Here is a 22,802-nt window from a genome sequence, read left to right on the forward strand (position 1 = left end):
AGAGAAAGGCCTCAACCAGAATTTCTCCTTTGCCGGCACACTGATGTTTATTTGACAGCCATACAGGTCTTAGAATAGGCCTCTGGCCCTTCTTTAAAAGGCACAGAAAACTGTGTCTAGGAAGCACTGTGGAATTAACAGAAGAATGAGCCTCCCAGACTGAACGATTTCACCGCAGTGTCTTCTGCCTCGCTACTGTCACATACTCATAGCACAAGGTTTTAAAGGACGTGAGAAAAACACACCCCCTCTCTCTAACATTTATTTTTTATTAGAGGAGGTTGACATTAATTATCTGTTTCCCCATCTCTAGAAACCTCTGGAATCCTTTTGCTGAAGCGTCAGCCCAGGTTTATAATAGCCCACTCTCCTGGAAGACAGAAGGAAAGTCAAATGCATTATACCACCAAGAGGGCATAAGCTAATAAAGAAAAATGATTAATCAATATTTGTGAGCAATACATTGAAACAAACAGAGTCTGCCTTAGCTCCAGAGTGTACACCACTTTGTTGAGAGAGCACTTCTGAATCCACTCCGTCATTCTCGATTTAGCAAATGTGAGCTTTTCTTCTTTCCAAGTTAATAGCTAAAATAATTAACACAGAGTTTACATGTACTGGGAAATTGCTGTGTTGAGAAAAAAAGAGAAATCGTACAAAACCTGTGGCCAAGCAGGTTGCTGCCAGAAATAGAACTGTGAACATCAGTCTGATTGGAAATGCTGCTGTGTAAAGGTGACTGAAACTCTGAAATCAGCGTAACATTTTCCATATTCACACCCTATGCAAGGTTCTCAGATTGTCTCATCAGAAGTGAGGACAACAAGGCCAGCTTTTGGTTGAAAATCTCAGGTGAAAGAAATGAGTTATTCACACTAGCATTAACAAACACATTAAAACAAAAATGATTTAAAGGTTTTTTTTGACACTGTCCATTTTCAACTCATACCAAAGCTAACTATTAATATTTTAAGCTTGTTATAACTTGGTTTGTCTTTTAAAATGGAAAGGAGCCCATCAGATCACATAGCTCCTTATGCTTGTTTTAAATGGCAGAGGAACAGGAGCGTCAGAAAGGTTAAGTGCCTAGTCCAGCATCAACAGCTGGTGGACAGCTGAAGAGTATGAAAGCCAGGCCTCCTGGCTCCTCATTCGTGTTCCTTCCACCACACTCTGCTTCAGATAAAGTCTGCACGAGTCCCAGTATGATAATGGGAATAATGTCACACATGAGAAGACTGGTGGCCTCCAAGGTATATCAACTTCCCACGTGTGAGAGGGCAATTTTTCTCTCCCCCAGAGAGAATCACAGCCTTCTTTTTGAAAGCTATTTAAAAGGTGCAAATGTGTGAACTTCTAACAAACTGCTAAGGCAAGTGTATTGCCTAAGCAGTAAAACGTAATGTCACAAGGAAAATCAGGTGATTTCATGTGCAAATTTTACCCTCTGGAATCTAAATAACTTGATCATCCTTAAAGGAAAAAAAAAAAAAAAAAATTGGGCTTCTTGTCACTGCAATTGAGCTGCAACTCCATTACTGGATCAATATTCCTGCTAGCAAATATCCCTCTGGAGTAGCCTTGCTATACAAATTAAAACAGTTTTGGGAGGGGGCAGTAGTAATTCTGGGAAACTTAGGGAAAATGACCTCAAAACAGAATTTGTTTAACAGGCAAAACAGGGGCTGGGTGGGCGGGGGTGTGGTTGAAGGGGATAGAATAGGTTACATTCTAATGAACTTTTTAATAAAAGAAAGATGTACACATTGTAGCTTCCCAGAGGATAAAATGATCAAATGGATCTTTTTCCAAATAAATACTATTATGCTACACTTTCATGGTCAATAGTGCTCCATTTGTAGGTGCCCCTCGTCTCAAAAACCAATTTGGCTTATCTGTTTTCTCCTTCTTACATATATCTCAAAAGCTGTAACAGATTCGGGGAAATAGATGACCTAGTCCCAAATGCTCACTTCTCTAGGGACTTGCCTTTAAATTGACCTTGAGCTTCACAAACCAAAAAGAGCATTTGTGTACCTCAGGACAGTATTAAATCTGAAAATAATTAAATAAAAAATGAGGAATAGGCACAGTTGGTCAAAGCAAATAAATACTCATTTAGACAGCGAAGCCAACAGGGAAGAATGCAGAGGCCTATTAGCTACAGATTCCTTATGGGGCATAAGCAGTTACAGGAAACGTCTGTTTAGAACAATGTCACACAATCATCAGTCTTTCACAAGAAATTTAAAAATGTGAACTTGTTCAACTTTTTATGTGCCTTTATGTTTCTGCTCTTTTAATTTGGAAGATTTTGTTGATATTGGGGAGAAAAAAGTAACAACCTGGGGTTCAGTCAAGTAGTATATGGATCAAGAAACATTTTATTGTTCACTATGAATTTTAATGTACTCAGATATCATCACCTTGCTGCTAAGTCTTGTTCCCTTGTTCTCTGAAGAAGAAACACACACAGCTGTGTGGTAATATTAGTGGGATTATGGGCTACCAATGAATATACTGAAACCAAGGTATGTGTAATTATGTATGACATAAATAAAAATTGTTGCTACCATGAGCGGGAAATTCTCACAGTTAATACTCACTGACTTGTAAAGGGTATGCCTGTTTTTAAATCTCCAGTGGGCACCTACTGATGAGGGCTATTTTAAAAATTAGGCATGGAAAAGGTAAAGAGAAATCAAGGCTAAAGGCTGATTTTGCTACTCAGTCTGAAATAAACATAACCAGAGTTTTTGAAAGGTAAAAAGAAGATATAATAATCATAGCTTAGAGACTTACCTAGTACTTTTCAAGTGCTGTAGGTAGTGTGGCAGGTTCAAGATGGTTATCCATTTTTTGATATTTCTCCCGTAGAGAGATGGAATCTACAATTCCTCCCTGAATCTGGGTTGTTTTTCTAATGGCTTTGATGAGTTGAACAGGACAAAAGCGTCTCTGTGTTAGTTTCTGGACCGAGCCCCTAAAAATCTGGCAGCACCTATTTCTCTTTTCTTTGAACACTCTGTCTCAGAGTCTTGAGCTTCTACATAAGAAATCTGATTATCCTGAGAAGGTCTGCTGGAAAGGTCACAAGTAGGACATCTGGTCAATCTTTTTAGCCTTTTAGTCATACCTACACATGCCAGATATGTGGGTAAAGCTACCTGGACCTCCCAACTAGCTCATTTGCTACCAAATACCACCAGTGGCCAACCAGTGAAGCAGAAGAATGAAGGAGAAGAACTGCCCTTTTGAGATCTGCCTACATTCCTGATCCAGAAAATTGTGAGACATCATAAAATGCCTGTTATTTGAAGCCACTGAGTTCTGGGGTGGACAACCAGAACATGTAATACACAAGCTGTTTACATATATTAACCTATTTAATCCTCCTTACCACATAGGTAATACTATTTTTCCCATTTTAGAGATAAAATAGAAGAAACAGAAAGTCAACAAGATTAAGTAACTTCCCTCCAACTACATTGTCAGTAAAGGACAAAGCAAGGATCCAATCTTAGGCAATCTGATGCTAGAATCTATACTCTTAGCCATGATATTTTCTCCATTAATTCTGAAATAAAGTCACTACTCCACAAATATTCATGGAGTTCTTGAAATATTCTAAAAGCACTGATAGTTGTAATGTGGTAGAGGAGGTGTGACCACATATATTGGTACAGTAATCCTATCTAATAAAAAAGAGGCATTCCCTGGACCTTAATTCAAAATAAACTACTGTATCTTCCTTAACTTATCACACCTCCTCTCCAGTTTTCTCTATTTCATCATTCCAATTATTTCCTCTACAACACTTAACCCTATCTGAAACCACTTCTTTCATTTATTATTTAGTTGCTTATTGCCTTTCTTCCTCTTTGGAATGTAAGTTCAGTGCAGCTAGTGTGGAATGGTTTGAACATCCTTATATACTTAGTTTTACTTTATTTAATAAAAAGTTATTAACCAAATGTTGCTAACATCGCATCATCTCATCCTCTTCAGGCTATGCTGTGAGCTTTAAAATGCTAAAGGCATTCAGGCTGAATATTTAAATGTTGAGGCAAACAGCACAGAAGAGATCTCCAGGACCACTTCTCCCCTTTCCAGAGAATATATGCCATTTTCAGCTAGAGCAGATGTCTTCAACTTGAGCACAGTAGATGAGATTCATATGGTCCATCAGCCCTTTAAAACTGTACCCAAAACATAGGTGTGTAGATTTGTGTGCCTTTATTTTGAGAGAAGAACCATAACTTTCATCATATTATCAAAACAATCCACAAATCAAAAAGTATAAAGAGTTATTTTTTTAAAAAGATTGTTTCTTAGTCTTTTTTTCACTGTCATCTCCCAAGAAATAAATTTTTCATAAGGATTTAGTATGTGACTTCTCACATATACAAAGAAAAAAATGGAAACAAAATGTCATGAAATAATATTTCCTCCAATTTCATGCACTTAACTTTAACATTTTCCATTTTATTTTATTCTACTTCATATTTGAAATGCTGGTTTTGACCTGCAAAAACTGATTTCATACTCACTAGTGAAAGGCACTGTTATAGAAATAATTGAACCACATTTTTTTGTTTTGTTTTGTTTTTTGTTTTCCAATTCTAGTATGCTTACAGATAAGATGTTAAAGTCAGTTGAAAGAAAGTATGGCATTTTGGCAGATAGGTGGAGAGATATTTTAGGGCAGATGTGAGCTTGTGAACTTTCCAATCATACTCCATAGCAGTCAGTTGCTTACCCTTCAGAGTAAGTCCCACTTCTAGAACACAAATAAAAGTATAATATGAAATAAGGCTTCATGACCAGGCACGGTGGCTCACACCTGTAATCCCAGAACTTTGGGACATGGAGGCGGGCAGATCACCTGAGGTCGGGAGTTTGAGACCAGCCTGACCAATATGGAGAAACCCCATCTCTACTAAAAATACAAAAAATTAGTCAGGCATGGTGGTGCATGCCTGTAATCCCAGCTACTCGAGAGGCTGTGGCAGGAGAATTGCTCAAATCCAGGAGGTGGAAGTTGCAGTGAGCCAAGATCAAGTCATTGCACTCCAGCCTGGGCAACAAGAGTGAAACTCTGTTGAAAGAGACAGAGAGAGAGAGAGAGAGAGGGAGAGAGAAAGAAAAGAAAGAAAGAAAGAAAGAAAGAAAGAAAGAAAGAAAGAAAGAAAGAAAGAAAGAAAGAAAGAAAGAAAGAAAGAAAGAAAGAAAGAAACTTCATGAGTGTGGATATGCATATCCATTTCTGCACCTGTAGGCTTCAGTAGGGGCAGAGTGAGGATGGTGAGGAGTATGATAGTTTGATGTTTCACAAAGAAAGTTCTTTGAGAGCACATCCCGTGGTGAATCTACAAATTACCTACAGAACTTCACACAGCATCCTGTGGGTACATTGAATGGGGAGACAGCAAGTACAGGTAAAAGATCACTGTACTCTGAATCAAAAGAAATGGGTTGGAGTCCTAGTTCCACTACTTGAGCAAGTTACACAAACTCTCTGAGCTTCCACTCCTTATTCTCTAAAATGATAAAAATAAAGGAACTTTATCAACGTAACAGGTTATGGTGAAGAACAAATAAAACAATGACTACGTAGACCTAGGGACTTTCTATTGTTTTCCCCTTAAACTAGATCTCACTAGTTGAGTAGAATTCAATTAATCTAGCAGTTACTGGGAAACAGTCTATATTCATTCAATAAATGTCTCTTTTCCAGAGTAAAAATTATACAACTTTCATAATCTGCATTTCAATCATTTTACTTACTGATTACCACCTCTCATCCTTACAGTTCATCCACTCCACCTTCTGAAGACAGGAAGGACTTTAATTTCATCAAAATCTTACTAACAACTAGCTCCACCTTGGGATGGTGGGAGGTGAAGTTGCTTAATGATATGGAATATAGGCAGTGGAGAAGAGAATTAACAACATAGAGGCAGCTTTGGTCCAGTGAAAAAATCTGGTCTTTGAGTCAGAAAAAAACATTGTTTAAACCTCAGACCCTTAATTCACTACCTATGTGTAATGGGCTTAATTGTTTTTCCCCCAAGAATTCATATGTTGAAGTCCTTGCCTCTTGCACCTCAGAATGTGACTTTATGTGGAGATAAGGTTTTTAAAGAGAATAATTGAATTAACATGAGGTCATCAGGATGGGTTCTAATCCAATATGAGTGGTGTCCTTTTAAGAAGATATTAGTATACAAACATGTACGGAGGGAAGATCATGTGAGAACACGGTCATCTACAAGACAAGAAGAGAAGCCTCTGAATGGAATCAACTCTGCCAGCACCTTGATCTTGAAACTCTAGCCTGCAGAACTGTGAGAAAATGAATTTCTGCTGTTTAAACCACCTAGTCTGTGGTACTTTGTTGTGGCACTCTAAACAAATATATTATGCAACCTTAAGTATCTTATAAGAATAAAATTTGAGAAACTGTTTTTAATAAATACTTCTGGGACATTTCTATTGTCTTTGTTTTCTCAAGATAGAAAAAAGAGGAGTTTGCCATAAGCAAGGTAGGATAAAGTAATTACAGATTTTTTTTTTTAAATATAAGCTGTATACCTGGACCAAGAAAATGAGCAACATCCTCATGAATCTTGTTTAAATTATCTTATTGAGAAATCTTTCTTGTTATCTCGTATAGTACGTATATCTTTTTGAATAAGGGGGAATTTTGTGACTTCAAATAGTGGCAAAAGTGACTTATAACCTGATTTCACAAACGGGCTCACGGTCTTGACCCTTACTAGAGCCTTGCTTGGTAGTCCTTAAGAGCTAAGCTCTAAGCAAAACCCCTTTATCATTCCCTCAATGGCTAAGTGAAGAGAGACAGCTTAGCATCAGGGTACCACTCCAACCAATGAAAATTCCACTTATCCAGAGGAGGACTGGGAGAAGACAGGGTCACTTCTGCATAGAGATGAAGCGTTGAACTTGACATGGAATAAAAGGAAATATGAAACTCTTTGTCATGGTATACTAGAATTTCCTGCTATGTTTCATAGAAGGGGAAAGACAGTTTCTTTAACCATATAGTAATGTTGCGTGTAAGTATTGAGATGCATGTGTCTGTACACACATCAAAATATTAATTGTGGATATCCATAGGTTTGGAGACTTTTAAATAATCAGTCTTCACTTTTTGCAATACTTTCCAAATATTCTAAAATATTATATTTATAACAAAAAACTTAGAATTTTGTTACTTTCAATTTAATAAATGATGTTGGGACTCACCTACCAGTATATGGATAAATGAATAATTGAATTACCATTGATAATATGAGAATAAAAGCTAATGAAAGAAAACACTGCTCTTTTTTTTTTTTTTTTGGATGCAGAATGAAATGGGCCATTCAGACACCACAGAGAGAGCCTCCTTGGGTACTGGCTAGGCCAGAGCATTGCTACGTGTTATTTCCTATGTATTGCTACATGTTATCTGCTATGCTTCTTTGCAGATCCTTCTGATACCTGACTGAAGATGAACCTTGTGGGCCATGTGACAGCTCCCCAAAGAATTTACATAAATCCATGCCTTTAAATCTTCTATTGCCATGACAAGAAAGTGCCATTCAATTCCTTGAAACAGAAACTTTACTGGGCATTCCTTTGTCTTATGATCCTGGAGATTTCCTTCTACTGTCTAGTTTTTAATTACGTGATCAGAGGAGGAAGATGGCGAGATGATCAATGATCACTAGATCTCTTTTAGCAAAAATACATCTACACGTTCTCATAATGGCCTCTGGTGCTCTTTTAGGCATCAATGAATTTTAGGCCATGTCACCAAGATGCAGCCTCTCCAAAACTATATATTGCACACCTTTAATTCACAAACACAAATAAAATCTGTGTAAGGCCATATACCCGTTTATATACACATTTCATAGTAATTACATCAGCTGTGGCTTTTTGGTATTGTTTTCAAACAAGCATGGCCTTTGGAATCAGATGCAAATCTGGATTTAAGTTGTGGGTCCAACACTCAATGCTGTGTGATTTTGTGTAAGTTATTGCATTCATTCGAGAACTGTGTATTGATTGCTTTTCATGATCCAGGCACTGTGCTAGGGTGAGGAGGTATAACTACAAACATGATAATAATGTTTTCTGCTATTACAGAGTTTAGTCTAGTGAGAAGATGTTCATTAAATAACTGATCACAGAAGTAAACATAATGTAGGAGTACAGATCTCTTTGATATACAGATAGAAAACAGATCCTAAGTTACACATAATCCACAGCTTTTTAAACAGTTTTTGGTGGCTGGATTGTTTTGTGTAGATCAGGTTGTAATGGGTGTGGGTTTGTGGCTAGAAGCTGGACCAGATAGAATTGCTATGCATTTTGGATGGAGGAAGTTAAGTATTACTGCCCCAGGGAGTCGGGAGTGGTAATTCCAGAAGGGAAATCCTGCACCTGCTGTATTAGCTAGCTCCTGATTGGTGGTGGAGTCAAGGTATGGGTGGCCTTACGACTTGGATAGGGAAAGGCAGAGGTTTCAGAAAAAGCTCTCACAGAATATTGCAAACCACGATTTTAGAATAAAATGTTAGCATACTATGCTACATTGGCCTCTTTTGGTCACCAACTCTTAGAAAGCACCTCCAAAAATTATTAATGAAATCTTAAAGGATTTTTGACTTATAGTAAAAAAACTACTAAATGTCTTCCTACATACTAATCAGCAAGACAAAAACCTGCCTATGTAGATAAAGTAACAGAAGCTATGACATAGAGGTATAAATATATAGATATGAACACTGTATGAGAGCATGGAGCAAATCAACCTCGTTTAGATGGTAAAGTTGGGGAAACATGGAGGAGCAGTCTTTTATCAGAGAACTAATGAGAACTTAGAGTAGCCAGGAAAATTCTGGGGGAGTACTTCAGGCAGCCTGGGTACAAGCAGCACATGTGAAGACAAGAACGCATGCTCTACAAGGGAAAGACTACCATGAGCCTGGAGTGGAGTGAGCAAGAAGAGGTTGTAAAAGGTGAGAATGGAGAAGTAAGCAGGGTCAGAACAGGCAGGCCATGGTGGATCAATGCCTGCAGAATTTTGCAGACCACAATTTTATGTGAAGGAGCCATATGACTCAATATGCGTTTTTAAAAGGTAATTCTGGCTACTAGGAGAATTGGATGGGAGTCAGAATGGAAAATAAAATTGCTACTGCAGCAGGCTAAGTAAGAGATAATAGTGACTTAAATTAGCATATTGCCCCTGGATATGAGCTCAGTGGCTTGTTTGAGTTGCATACTGGAGGTAGAATCAAATCAATAGGACTGGTAATGATGTAAGGGTGAGGTACAGGGATAGTCAATTTACCAGTAAAATGGGGGGATTATTAAAATATCTACTATACACACTCATGGTGAGCATTAAATAAGATAATGCATATCAGATGCACACAGGGAGCACCCAATGTATGTAAACTGTTATTATTATGAATTAGTACAATCATAAGCATTTTACAATTATTTTCAGCTAGTCTATTTAGAAAGTGAGTATCTTTATATTGGTTGGGAGTTGAAGAAAACTGAGGGGCAATCTTTGGCAAATTTTAAACCTTCAAAATCTTCCCTTAGGTGCACACGTGTCCTTAAAGCTGCTGTCATTTTTCATCTGTTTGCAATGACCGCCTCATAACTTTTATCATATCCCCTAAAAACAACCTCAAGCAGGAGGAATGCTTAGGCTATTGAACACCCGCTAGGGACTCAAAGAGATGACAGAGTAAAGAAGGATAAAACGTTCATTAAACACTAACCTCCATGGAACTAATCCAAAGTTTCTATAAAGTGGGTACATTATTTATGGTTCAAATAAATAAAAGTTGATTGAATGATTTAAGTAACCCAACTTCTTGCCTGCGTATCTTGAAACCAGAATTCTTGGGGAAAAAAAAATATTGTTTCTAGGCCGGGCACGGTGGCTCAAGCCTGTAATCCCAGCACTTTGGGAGGCCGAGACGGGCGGATCACGAGGTCAGGAGATCGAGACCATCCTGGCTAACACGGTGAAACCCCGTCTCTAATAAAAAAAGAAAAATACAAAAAACTAGCCAGGCGAGGTGGCGGGCGCCTGTAGTCCCAGCTACACGGGAGGCTGAGGCAGGAGAATGGCGTGAACCCGGGAGGCGGAGCCTGCAGTGAGCTGAGATCGGGCCACTGCACTCCAGCCTGGGCGACAGAGCGAGACTCCGTCCCAAAAAAAAAAAAAATATATATATATATATATATATTGTTTCTAACATGGCAAATACTTAACCTTGTGTAAAGATGTCATTTTCTCAACATAACTATAGGAATGACAGGAAAGACAGAGGGTCAGAGAGGCCAACGCATGCTGTTTGCATTTTGAGAAAAGGAAAAGGTGAATGTCAAGAGTGCGATGCAGGAGACAAAAAAACAGATCTTTCCTGGACACTTTTCCAAAATGATGGACCTTCACTCCATCACCAGAGACTTCTGGTTGTTTCCTCAAGCAAAATAAACACTGAAGGATAATTTTTCCCCTAAGGTTTCTAGAGGTGTTTTTCTACTGTCAGCCTTGTTTTCAGGTTTCAGTAATGAGCAAAGAAGAAAGCACAGATACTTCAGAAGAGTCTTCACTCAGGTCACAACAGCAAGATAAAATTTCTCAAGGACTCTAGCAGGCAGAACTGCAAATATGTCATTAACCCTGACCACAGAGGACTCAGTAGAATTTTTGAAAAAACTGAACAAAATCATTGAGTCACCTAATCTGTCTCCCTGATTTTCATTGATTTACTTTCAAAATTTCTGCAACAATTAATTGGTTATTATTTACAATATCCTTTTGGAGTGAATTGATACTATTATCCCCGGTTTAGTTCAATACCACAATATTATCTCAATAACTTTTCTGTCTACTTAACTGTGTCCCTGATCTGCAAGGATGTCTTATTGCATGATAGCATTTAATGCACATTTACTACTAAAAAATAGTCTTTGTGCTAGTGGGTTTTTCTACCAACCAGTAAAGTGGTCCCCTGCCAGTCCACAACATAACAGCGTAAAGTATTTAATACCTTTAATGCCATTGGCTGTCAGTCATTCCAAGAATGGACTGTCACGCCACCTTCTAAAATAGGAAGGGGATTGAGAGACCAATTGTGGACAAATGAGTAATCCTCCCATTACGGTGATGAAGGTCTCCCAAGCAAGATTGCTCATTTATACAACAAAATGTCCCTTTATCAAAACATATTGTAAGCATCTGCCTTCCCTAAAACAAATGCCTATTCATTTCTACATACTTTATGCCTGTCACAGACCATGTTTCAAAATATGTGTTGGCTGGGTGCGGTGGCTAATGCCTGTAATCCCAACACTTTGGGAGGCCGAGGTGGGAGGATTGATTGAATTCAAGAGTTTGAGGCTAGCCCAGGCAACATGGTAAAACCCTGCCTCTACGAAAAAATAAAATAAAAATGCAAAAGCTAGCCAAGTGTGGTGGTGTGTGCCTGTAGTCCCAGCTACTTGGGTGGCTGAGGCAGAGGATCACTTAAACCCAGGAAGCTGAGGCTGCAGTGAACTGAGATTGCACCACTGCACTCCAGCCTGAATGACAAAGCGAGACCCTGTCTCAAAAAAAAAAAAAAAAGTTTTGGACTAAATTTATCAGTTTAAAGCAGGAATACTATGCCTATTTGGCTTTCTCCTTTTCTCCAGCTCAATAAAATGGCTGCTAACCTGCTTTTTTATTTTTCAGGTGCTCTCAAAGTGTGGAAAATAGGTAGGTAGAATGAGAAGTGATAGTACATTTCTCCTGTTGCCAGGTTTTTGGGTCTTGGCCACAAGAGAGAGTGGAAGACAGAATGGTGCAGGGAGGATGAGTCCCTGACTTACACTGAAGTGTTTCATAATTATAACTTACTCAAAGCTGGAATGTTATACTAAAGACATGGGTTAGATGCATTCACAGTTCTAAGATATTCCAACAGAAGTATCAGAGATTCAAAAATCAAGCAGAATTGGGAGAAGAGTTCAAACACCTGGAGTTTCTGTTACTGCATTTTAAAACTTCCCTCCAGGAAATCGCTGCATTTTATTTTTCCATTCAGGTCTGTTGACACTTTCTGAAATAAAAATTATCACTGATATAAATAAGTTATCATTTTCCCTTTGACTCCGAGTTCGCAACATCTGCAATGACAAAAGTAAATTGAAAGATGACGGAGGGCAGTGACTTTACATATAACAATGAAGTCGCATGGCAAGAGCTCCGTTGTAGAGGAACAACACTCAGGCTAGTCCCAGGATAGGAAGCAGCTCTCACAGTGGCAGGGAGGGGAGTGTGTGAGGCTCTTCTGCCTCTTCCTAAGAAAGGAATGCATGTGACTTCCAAGGCCCAGGGCTTAAAGATTTTGTAGTATCAGTGGTTAATTTTTTTACTATAACAGACACAAATCACACACACAAATTGGAAATATTATTACGCAAGTAACAGATACCCATATATGCTCCTCCTGGTATCTTTTACACATTAAGTAATAAACGGCTCAGTTATATTTAATTATTAAATTTGGATTGATGACCTACGACAGTGGTACCACTGACCCACAGGCAATTGCATGAGACTCTGCTCTCTTTATCTCCTTCCTTGACTGACTTTCTTTCTTCCTTCCTTCTTATGTTTTCCATTTGCCTTCCATCTATTCTTTTTGTTTGTTTGTTTGTTTGTTTGTTTTGAGACAGAGTCTTGCTCTGTCGCTCAGGCTGGAGTGCAGTGGCCAGATCTCAGCTCACTGCAAGCTCTGCGTCCAGGGTTTACGCCATTCTCCTGCCTCAGCCTCCCGAGTAACTGGGATTACAGGTGCCCGCCACCTCGCCTGGCTAGTTTTTTTGTATTTTTTAGTAGAGACGGGGTTTCACCGGGTTAGCCAGGATGGTCTCGATCTCCTGACCTCGTGATCCGCCCGTCTCGGCTTCCCAAAGTGCTGGGATTACAGGCTTCAGCCACCGCGCCCGGCCCCCTTAAGTACTGTCATCAACATGCTGTGGCATAGTCTGACCCCAATGATGAAACACAGAGCTAAATTATAACCAGACTTTTCTGTGAAGATGTGTATTGGAACAAGCAAAAGACCAGGGGCCAAAAGAACTGTTTGTTGGCCCAGGTTCTACTAATGGGTATCCATGTGATTAGCCACATTTGCTAACCCATTAGACAGCCCTAGAAGTCATCCGAGCCTCCATTTCCATCTGTAAAGTGGAGCTAAGAATTTATTTTCTGGCCACTCCATAAGGCTGTAGGATCAAGTGAGATTTTGTACAGGAAATCTCTTTACGATCTGTAAAATACTAAGACATAGCCTTGAATTCATACTTATGGTCAATAAGTATGGACTTGTATCTAGAATAAAAGTAAAATGATAAAATGAGGCGATTCGTTGGAAGTGTAAAACTGAAAGCTGAAGAACTGCAGGAACTAAGTCAAAATTATAATAGCATCGGCAATAAGAATGTTTAATGTGATACAATTTACATCATTACTAAAGTATAGTAGATGCAAGGTGGCATTCAGATTTTATATAATTGTCAATATATTGCTGATTTAATACCCGAAGTTTATTTGCCTAGCAAATATCACAGATGGTAAGCTAATTTTGAAAAGCCAAAATACCACCTTCCTGTGATCCCCTCCATCTCTGCTACATGCTTTAAATATTATTTTCTGTTTTTTTATTTAATGCATTGCCCTCAAGGTTATAAGGAAAGAAATAGAAATAGAAATGATTAGTCAATACTAAGTATTCTTGTCAAAAAATACACACTAAATTGAACAGTTATTAATATCAGTATCACATATAAAAACAAGTGAGGTAATTTTTTCTGCCCTACTTGGCATTTTAAAAGTCATAAGAATTCAGGTTTTGAGTTTTCTCTATCAAAATACATCAAGAAATGGAAAGAAATTCAGAGAGTGGCAACCACATTTAAAAGTTTACCAAATGAAGGAGGGTGGTGAGAATGAGGCAATCTTAGTTATGAGAAAAACAAAACAAGTAGCATGGTAAAAGGCCAAAGGAAGGTAAATAGTCAATTTAGAGACATCTTACATAGCAAGCAAAGGATAAAATATCAGGCATTAAAGTTCTTACTGGTATTGTTTAGAAGTACACATATTGTTAGAAAGGAAAATACTCAGAGACATGTCAATTATCCAGTTTTATTTGATTGTGGAAAGGTCTAATTTTTAAGAATTAACTTGAGAACCATCACTATAGTCATCCACAATGCCAACTTGCTTGATAAGCCAAAGTCTCCTCCATTCTTTCTTTCTTTACATAAAAGTCAGAAATAAAGATGCAAATATCCTGGATGCCATCCCTCAACACTAGTAAAATGCTAAAGTGTAAACAGTGCAAAATAAAGTTAGACATTATGGAATAAATAATTTGTATTTTATTGCTAAATTATTCAAAATCTAATGGAAATGTAACCCCGATGGTATTGTAAACAGTAACACCCCAAACCATGACTGCCGGGGGACCAGTTAATGGTGCTTTATTGAGAATATCATGACTTCCATGTTTCTGCACAGTGGGTAATTTATTTTCATTTTGGATTACAGGCAGAAAGTGTTTATTACTGACAAAGAAGATATAAAATTTCCCCCTCCCTCGCTGCACTGAGGTTGCTGCCACCACAGAGAATAGCATTGCCAAAGAGAACATAAAACTGGGTGGAAGATTGGCACAAGAAAAAACGGCATGACAGCACCGCATGTCCACAGACAGGACTTAGTGAAATTTTGAACAAAATCAAGTCTTCCAAAGGAAACCGGTTGAGAAAGATTCCATACGTTATGCACTCTGATTAAAGACATAAGCATAAAATAAATAATAAAAAAGTAAGTAGCATACATCTCCCATTGATGACCACATGGGACAAGAGAAATATAAGACACACAGAGAAAGAATCCAGATCAGGCCAGTTGTACTTTCTCAGGTGATGTAGGATTACCACTACTCCCTCTTCATAAAATGTGTCAGATATTTCTAATATTTTTTAAAAATGCTTCTAATATAATAAAAAAGACACTCAGGAGTGGTGGCTCACACCTGTAATCCCAGCAATTTAGGAGGCTGAACACCTGAGGTCAGGAGTTCAAGACCAGTCTGGCCAACATGGCAAAACCTCATCTCTACTAAATACACTTGGGAGGCTGAAGCAGGGAGAATTGCTCGAACCCTGGAGGCAGCGGTTGCAGTGAGCCGAGATTGTGCCCCTGCACTCCAGCCTGGGCGACAGAGCAAGACTCCATCTCAAAATAATAACAATTATAATAATAATAATAAAGACAATTTCTGAAACATCAAAATATATTTATCAGAAACTGGAAATATTAAAAGGAGGTATACTAAAAGCATTCCAATAAAGTCAGGAGCCAAACAGGTATGACTGTCACTAATAGTATTTAGAGGTTAGCTCATGAAACAAATTTTGGAAATGCATTCATTAATTGATTACATTTTGAAAAAGAAGAGATAAAGCTATTATCATTTGCAGATAATGTAAGTATATGCCTTTGTAATCAAAAATAAATAACCAAAATAATTTTAGAACTATGAAGTCCTATAAAGTTGCTCTCTATAAAAAAATACACAAATATCAATAGTTTTTCTCTATGATAAAAGTAACATGCAAAAGTGAAAAAAGAGAGAAAAATCTAATTCAGGTTAGTAACAAAATTTGATAATACCTAGATATAAATTTAACAAAAAAGGAATAAGAACTGTAAGAGGAAACCTATATAGCCTTACAAAAGCACAGAAATGAAGAAGCATATCCTTTTCCCAATTGAAAATACAATCCCAGTAAGATATATTCCAATTATTAGATAAATGTAGAAGTATTCCAAGTAGAAGCTTGACTCTTTTCTTTTTCTTTTTGAAATTTGGCGAGTGGGCACAAAAGCTACAAAATGTTTGAAAATAATAATGAGAAGGTTTGTGGCCTCCCAGGAACTTAAGTGTATTTCTTTGTTGTAACTATAAAGTATAGTACAGATACAACAACAGAGAAATAGATCACATGACCCAAATAAAGCTCATAAAATAATGCAAGTACATATTGGAATCTACAAATGATAAATTTGGCATTTCATATCAATGGGGAAAGAATATTTTATCCAACAAATAGTACTGAGACAATTAGTTGTCAAACGAAAAATAATAGTTGGATCCTTGTTTCACAATGGTACCATAATAAATGACAGATCACTTAAAATGTAAATGTGAAAACAGACCAGGCATGGTGATGGCTCATGCCTGTAATCTCAGCACTTTGGGAGGTCAAGGCGGGTGGATCACCTGAGGTCGGGAGTTTGAGACCAGCCTCACCAATCTGGAGAAACCCCGTCTCTACTAAACATACAAAATTAACTGGGCATGGTGGTGAATCCCTGTAATCCTAGCTACTCAGGAGGCTGAGGTAGGAGAATTGCTTCAACCCAGGAGGCAGAGGTTATGGTGAGCCAAGATCGTGCCATTGCACTCCAGCCTGGGCAACAAGAGCAAAACTCCATCTCAACAACAACGAAAAATGTAAATGCAAAAACAACAAAATTATAATCATACTAGAAAGAAATATAGCAGAAAAATTTTATAATAGAAGAAATATAAGCCAATATAATAGTCACATACCATTTTTCCTGTATCAGCTTGGCAAAATTAAAAAGATTAGGTTTGATTTGGAAGTGGGATAACACACTCTCTTACATTGTTGATGGGAATACGAATTGTTTAAAAATGTGTAGGCTTTATGATGCAGCAATTGTGCTTCTAAGAATCTATTCTACAAAACTGATGCCAAGAATATCTGTCAAATGTCTATTATGCTATTGCTGTTTACAATAGCATAACGCCAGAAACAACTCAAAAATTTACCAGAGGCTGGGTGCAATGGCTCAGAACTATAATCCCAACACTTTGGGAAGCCAAAGTGAAAGGCATGCTCGAGGTGATTTCAAGATCAGCCTGGACAAAATAGTGAGACTCCCATCCCTACAGAAAAAATATATTTTTGGCCTGATGCGGTGGCTCAGACTTGTAATCCTAGCACTTTGGGAGCCCGAGACAGGTGGATCACCTGAGGTCAGGAGTTCAAGTCCAGCCTGGCCAACATGCCGAAACCCCGTCCCTACTAAAAAAGAAAATACAAAAATTAGCCAGACATGGTGGTGGGCGCCTATAATCCCAGCTACTCAGGAAGCTGAGGAAGGAGAATTGCTTGAACCCAGGAGGTAGAGGCTGCAGTGAGCTGAGATTGTGCCACTTCACTCAAGCCTGGGCAAAAGGGTGAAACTCCATCTCAAAAAAAAAAAAAAAAATTACAAACTACTAGGGAGTAATTACACACATCGTAATACAGATATAGAATGGAATATTGTGCAGTCACATACACACACACACACACACACAAACTGGAAATACGTTCTAAATACATTGTTAAATGCTAACAGCAATCTTCTCACTATTATGCAGAACATGGTTTAGTTGACAGGATTACTTTGTTACTGCCAGGAGAGCATCCACATTGGTTAACTCTGCAACCATATACCCTTGTGTGTCATGTCCCTGTAGTGTCAGTAGGGTTTGTCTCCAGGAAAGAACATTGTGTTTGGGCCAAAGGAACATGGTGTTAACCCAGATGAGTGGTGACCCCATGGAGGACTAGGCAGAAATTAGAGCCAGAAAACTAGTTGCTGAGACATTACTCCCATCCCTTTACTCTAAATGAAAACCATATGAAGTATAAGCCCTTGGCAGGTGATTCCACCTTTCCTCTGAGGTTGGCTGCACCTTTCCTCTGAGGCTGGCTGCTGACAGTTCAGTAGAAATTCTCAGTTCATAGATGAGTTTTGATGAAAACCAAGGCCATGAGAAAAAAAAAAAACACACACACACACACAAAAGGAATTGATACTTCAGTAACCAGAAAAGATAATTATCCTCAAAGTGATGCAGGCAGATATTTTATGTAGGAAGTATGATAAGAGATTATGGAAAAATAGCAAAGTATATTTGCTAAAATTAAAAAAAAAACAACAAAACTTAATATATAGTCCAAATATCCACAGCTGAAAAGAAAATCAGTGAGTTGGAAGAGGAGATGGGAGAATTTTGCAGAACACATAGCAAATAACTACAGTTTCAAAACAGAAAACAAACCACCAAGAGACAGAGAAAACTTCCCAGGAGCCCAACATTCATACAGTATGGTTTCCACAAGAAAAGGCTAGAGAGAGTAAAAAGGAAGCCAATTAACAAAAAATAAAGACATGCCTGTCTGAGATAACAAAATGAGCTCACCTCCCACCCTTCCACAGGAGATCCCAAGGGGACCCACTCTCAGCTCCAGCTCCTCTCCCTATAGTCAAAAACCTATCCTGTGTGTAGATCTGCTGGAAGGCATGCTTATTTAGGCTACAGTCAAAAACCTATCCCGTGTATGTAGGGATCTGCTGGAAGGCATGCTTATCTAGGCCAGTGAGACAGTCTTTGGCTTCTGGTCCCTGGTTAGCTTTCCCTCACAGCCTGGGTACCTTTTTTGGGCCTTCCTCAGATTCATCCCTGCCAGAGTCACCACATCCTTGGCATCCTCATGCTACACATGGCAAACCTGGGCTTAGAGCATCCTCTAGTGTTGAGATAGTTGCAGTGGTCACGAGCTCAGGGAACACAACCCAATCAGTCTGATTAAATATCTGAGGAGAGAATGTTACAAACATAGCTAGATTGTGAAGACTAGAATAAATACTAAGTCCTTCAATGGGCAGATACCATCAGACATCCATAAGCATTAAGACCATTTAGGAAAATGTAACCTCATCAAAATGACAAAATAAGACATCAATAACATACCCTACAGCGATGGAGATGTGTGATCTCTTATACAAGGAATTCAAAATAGCTGTTTTAAGGAAGCTCAGCAAAATTCGGTAAAACAAAAGAATCAGAAATTTAACATAAACTTAACAGAGAGATTAAAATAATAAAGAAACCAAACAGAGGTTTGGAGCCAAAAATACAATGAATAAAATGAAAAATGTAATAAAGACCATCAACAGCAGAATTGATCAAACAGAAGAAAGAATCAGTAAACTCAAAGAAAGGATATTTGAAAATATATAGAGAATAAAAGAGAAAAAAATGAAATGGAACATAGAAATCATATAGGATCTATGGAACTACATCAAAAGAGCAAATATTTGGGTTACTTACGTTAAAAAGAAAAATGAGAAAGACAAAGGGGTGGAATGATAATTCAAAAAAATAATAGCAGAAAATTTCCCAAATCTGAAGAAGGATAAAAATACTCAGGTCAGGAAGATCATAGGTCACTAATTAGATTCAAACCAAATAAGAACACTCTAATATACATTATAATCAAACTCTCAAAGGTCAAAACAAAAAAACAGTTTTGAAGGCAGTGAGAAAAAAGAAGCGAACAGCATATAGTGGAGCTCTAATATGCCTGGCAGAAGACTTCTCAGCAGAAATCTTGCAGGCCAGAAGATAGTAGGATAATATATGCAGGATGCTGAATAAAAACAACTGTCAACCAAAAATATTTTACCTAGTAAACTATTCTTCAGAAATGAAGGAGAAATAAAGACATTCCCAGACAAACAAAAAGTGAGGAAATTTATTGCTACCAAACCTGTCCTATGAAAAATTCTACAGAGAGTTCTACAAACCAAAGGAAAATGATGGTATCATGATTGTTATTCAAATACTATAACAATAGATAACTTATGATTCTGAAAACACATATCTTTAGTATAAAACTGTAAGACAAAACTATCAAAATTAATAACTATAATAATTCATTAAGAAACAGGCAATATAAAAATTTAAATTATGATAATAAAAATTCAAAATTTAGGATGAGAATGTACTTTAAATGTACAGCTTTTTAAATTCCTTTTTTCTTTGCAATCATAATTAAATTGTTATCAGTTTAAAGTAACTTGTTATAACTATAGGTTGGCATTGGTAAGCCTCACAGTAACCACAAAGCAAAAACCTATAAAAGATACACTAAAAATAAAAAAGCAGGGAATCAAAACATACAACTAGAAAAAATCACTTAACCTCGAAAGAAGACTGTAAGAGAAGAAGAAAGAAAAAAGGAACCTACAAAACAATTAGAAAATAAGTAACAAAGTGGCAGTAGTTAGACTTTTCCTATCAATAATTCCCTTGAATGTAAATTGGCCTTGCATTCAAAGTAAATCTCCAATTAACAGAGATAGAGGATGTCTTAGTTTGTTTGTGTTGCTATAAAGCAATACCTGAGGGTGGGTAATTTGAAAAGAGGATTATTTCACTCACTGTTCTGCAGCCTGTACAAGAAGCATGGTGCCAATATCTGCTTCTGATGAGGGCCTCAAATTGCTTCCACTCATGGCAGAAGGCAAATGGGAGCTAGTATGTGCAGACATCACACAGCAAGAGCAAAGTGAAGGAAAGGGGAGGTACTTTTTGACAACCACCCCTCATGGAAATTTAACAGAATGAGAACTCATACACACCCCAATGCCAAGGAAGGTATTTCATGATAAATTCACCTCCATGACCCCAACACCTCCCAGCAGGCTCCACTCCAACATTAGAGAGCAAATTTCAACATGATTTTTGGAGGGTCAAGTATCCAAACTATAGTAGAGGGGCTGAATGGAGAAGAAAACAATACCCAATTATATACTGTCCCTAAGAAACTCACTTCACCTGTAAGGATATATAGATTGAAAGTGAAGGAACAGAAAAAAAGATATTCTATGCAAATGAAAACCAGAACAAAGTAGGAGTAGTTATACCTACATTAGAAAAAAAGAGATCTTAAACAAAAATGGTGAAAAGAAACAATGAAGGCCATAATATAATTATAAAGGGGTAAATACAGCAAGAGGATATAACACTTTTGTATTCACCCAATATAAAAGTGTTTTCTTATGTTGAAGAATAAATATATAAAGCAAATGTTAATAGACCTTAAAGGAGATAAGGACTGTAATACTATAATTGTAGTGAACTTCAACAGCCCAAATCCAGCAATGGACATGTGATCCAGACAAAAAGTGAACAAAAGAACAGTAGAGTTAAACCACACTCTAGTACAAATAGACCTAACGGACATTTCCAGAGTGTACCATCCAACAGCCACAGAATACACTTTCTTCTCAACAGCAAATGGAATACTCTCATTCTCCAGGACAGATGATGTGTTAGACCACAAAACAAGTCCACACATTTTTAAAAATCAAAGTCATATCAAGTATCTTTTCTGACCACAAGGGAAAAAATCTAGACATCAATAACATTAGGAACTTTGGAAACCATACAACTACATGGAAATTAAATGACATGCTCCTGAATAGCTAGTGGGTTAATTTTAAAACTTTTTAATTAAAACATTTTATTTTATTTTTAATTTAAAAATGTCTTGAGTCAATTGAAAATGGAAACACAATATATCACAAATGTATCAGATACAGCAAAAACAGTTCTAAGAAGAAAGTTTATAGCAATTAATGCCCACATCAAAACGTAGCAAGATTTCAAATAAACAACGTAATGTTTCATCTCAAAAAACTAGAAAAACAAGAACAAACTAACTTCAAAATTAGAAGGAAAGAAATAATAAAGATTAGACCAAAAATAAACAAAATGGAGACTAAAAAAAATACAAAAGGTCAATAAAATGAATAGTTGCTTCAAAAAAAAATAAACAAAATTGACAAACCCTTAGCTATGCCAACTGAGGAAAAAAGACTACTTGAATAAATAAAATAAGAGATGAAAAAGGAGGTATCACAACCAATACTACAGAAATTCAGAAGATCATTAGAGACAATTATGAACAACTAAACATCAACAAATTGGAGAACTTGACATAAATGGACAATTTTCTGGACACATACAAACTACCAAGATTGAATCACAAAGAAATAGAAAGCCTGAACAGACCAATAACAAGTAACTAAATTGAATTAGTAATAAAATGCCTCCCATGAAATAAAAGCCCAGGTTTGAATGATTTCATTGTCAAATTCTACCAATATTTAAAGAACAAATACCAATTCTTCTCAAATTATTATGCAAAATTGGAGAGAATTCTTCCAAATTCATCCTCCAAGACCATTATTACTCTGATACCAAAATCAGACAAGGACACAAGAAAAAAAAAAAAAAAAACTACAGGTCAATATTCCTGTCGAAAATGAATTTAAAAATCCTCAACAAAATATTATCAAACTGAATCCAACAGCACATTGAAAAGATCATTCACCATGATCAAATAGGATTCAACCCAGGGATTCAAGAATGGTCTAACATATGAAAATCAAATAAATGTGATATATCACATCAACAGAATGAAGGAGGAAAACCAAATGATCATCCCAACAGAGAAAGAAAAAGCAATCAATAAAATGTAGCATTCCTTTATGAGAAAAACCCTAAACAAATTAGTTACAGAAGCAAGGTACCTCAACACTATAAGGCCATATATGGAAAGACCCAGAACTAATATCACACTGACTGGAAACATGTTAAAAGCTTTTCCTCTAAATTCTGGAACAAGACCTGGATGTTCGTTTTCACCACTTCTATCCAATATAGTACTAGAAGTCTTAGAGCAATTAGGCAAGAAAAAGAAAAAGGCATTCAAATTGGAGAGGTAAAAGTCAAATTGTCTCTGTTTGCAGAAGACATGATCTTAACTAT

The sequence above is a fragment of the Colobus angolensis genome, unplaced genomic scaffold, assembly GCF_000951035.1.
Source record: "Colobus angolensis palliatus isolate OR3802 unplaced genomic scaffold, Cang.pa_1.0 Scaffold360, whole genome shotgun sequence".
NCBI classification, from domain to species: Eukaryota; Metazoa; Chordata; class Mammalia; order Primates; family Cercopithecidae; genus Colobus; species Colobus angolensis.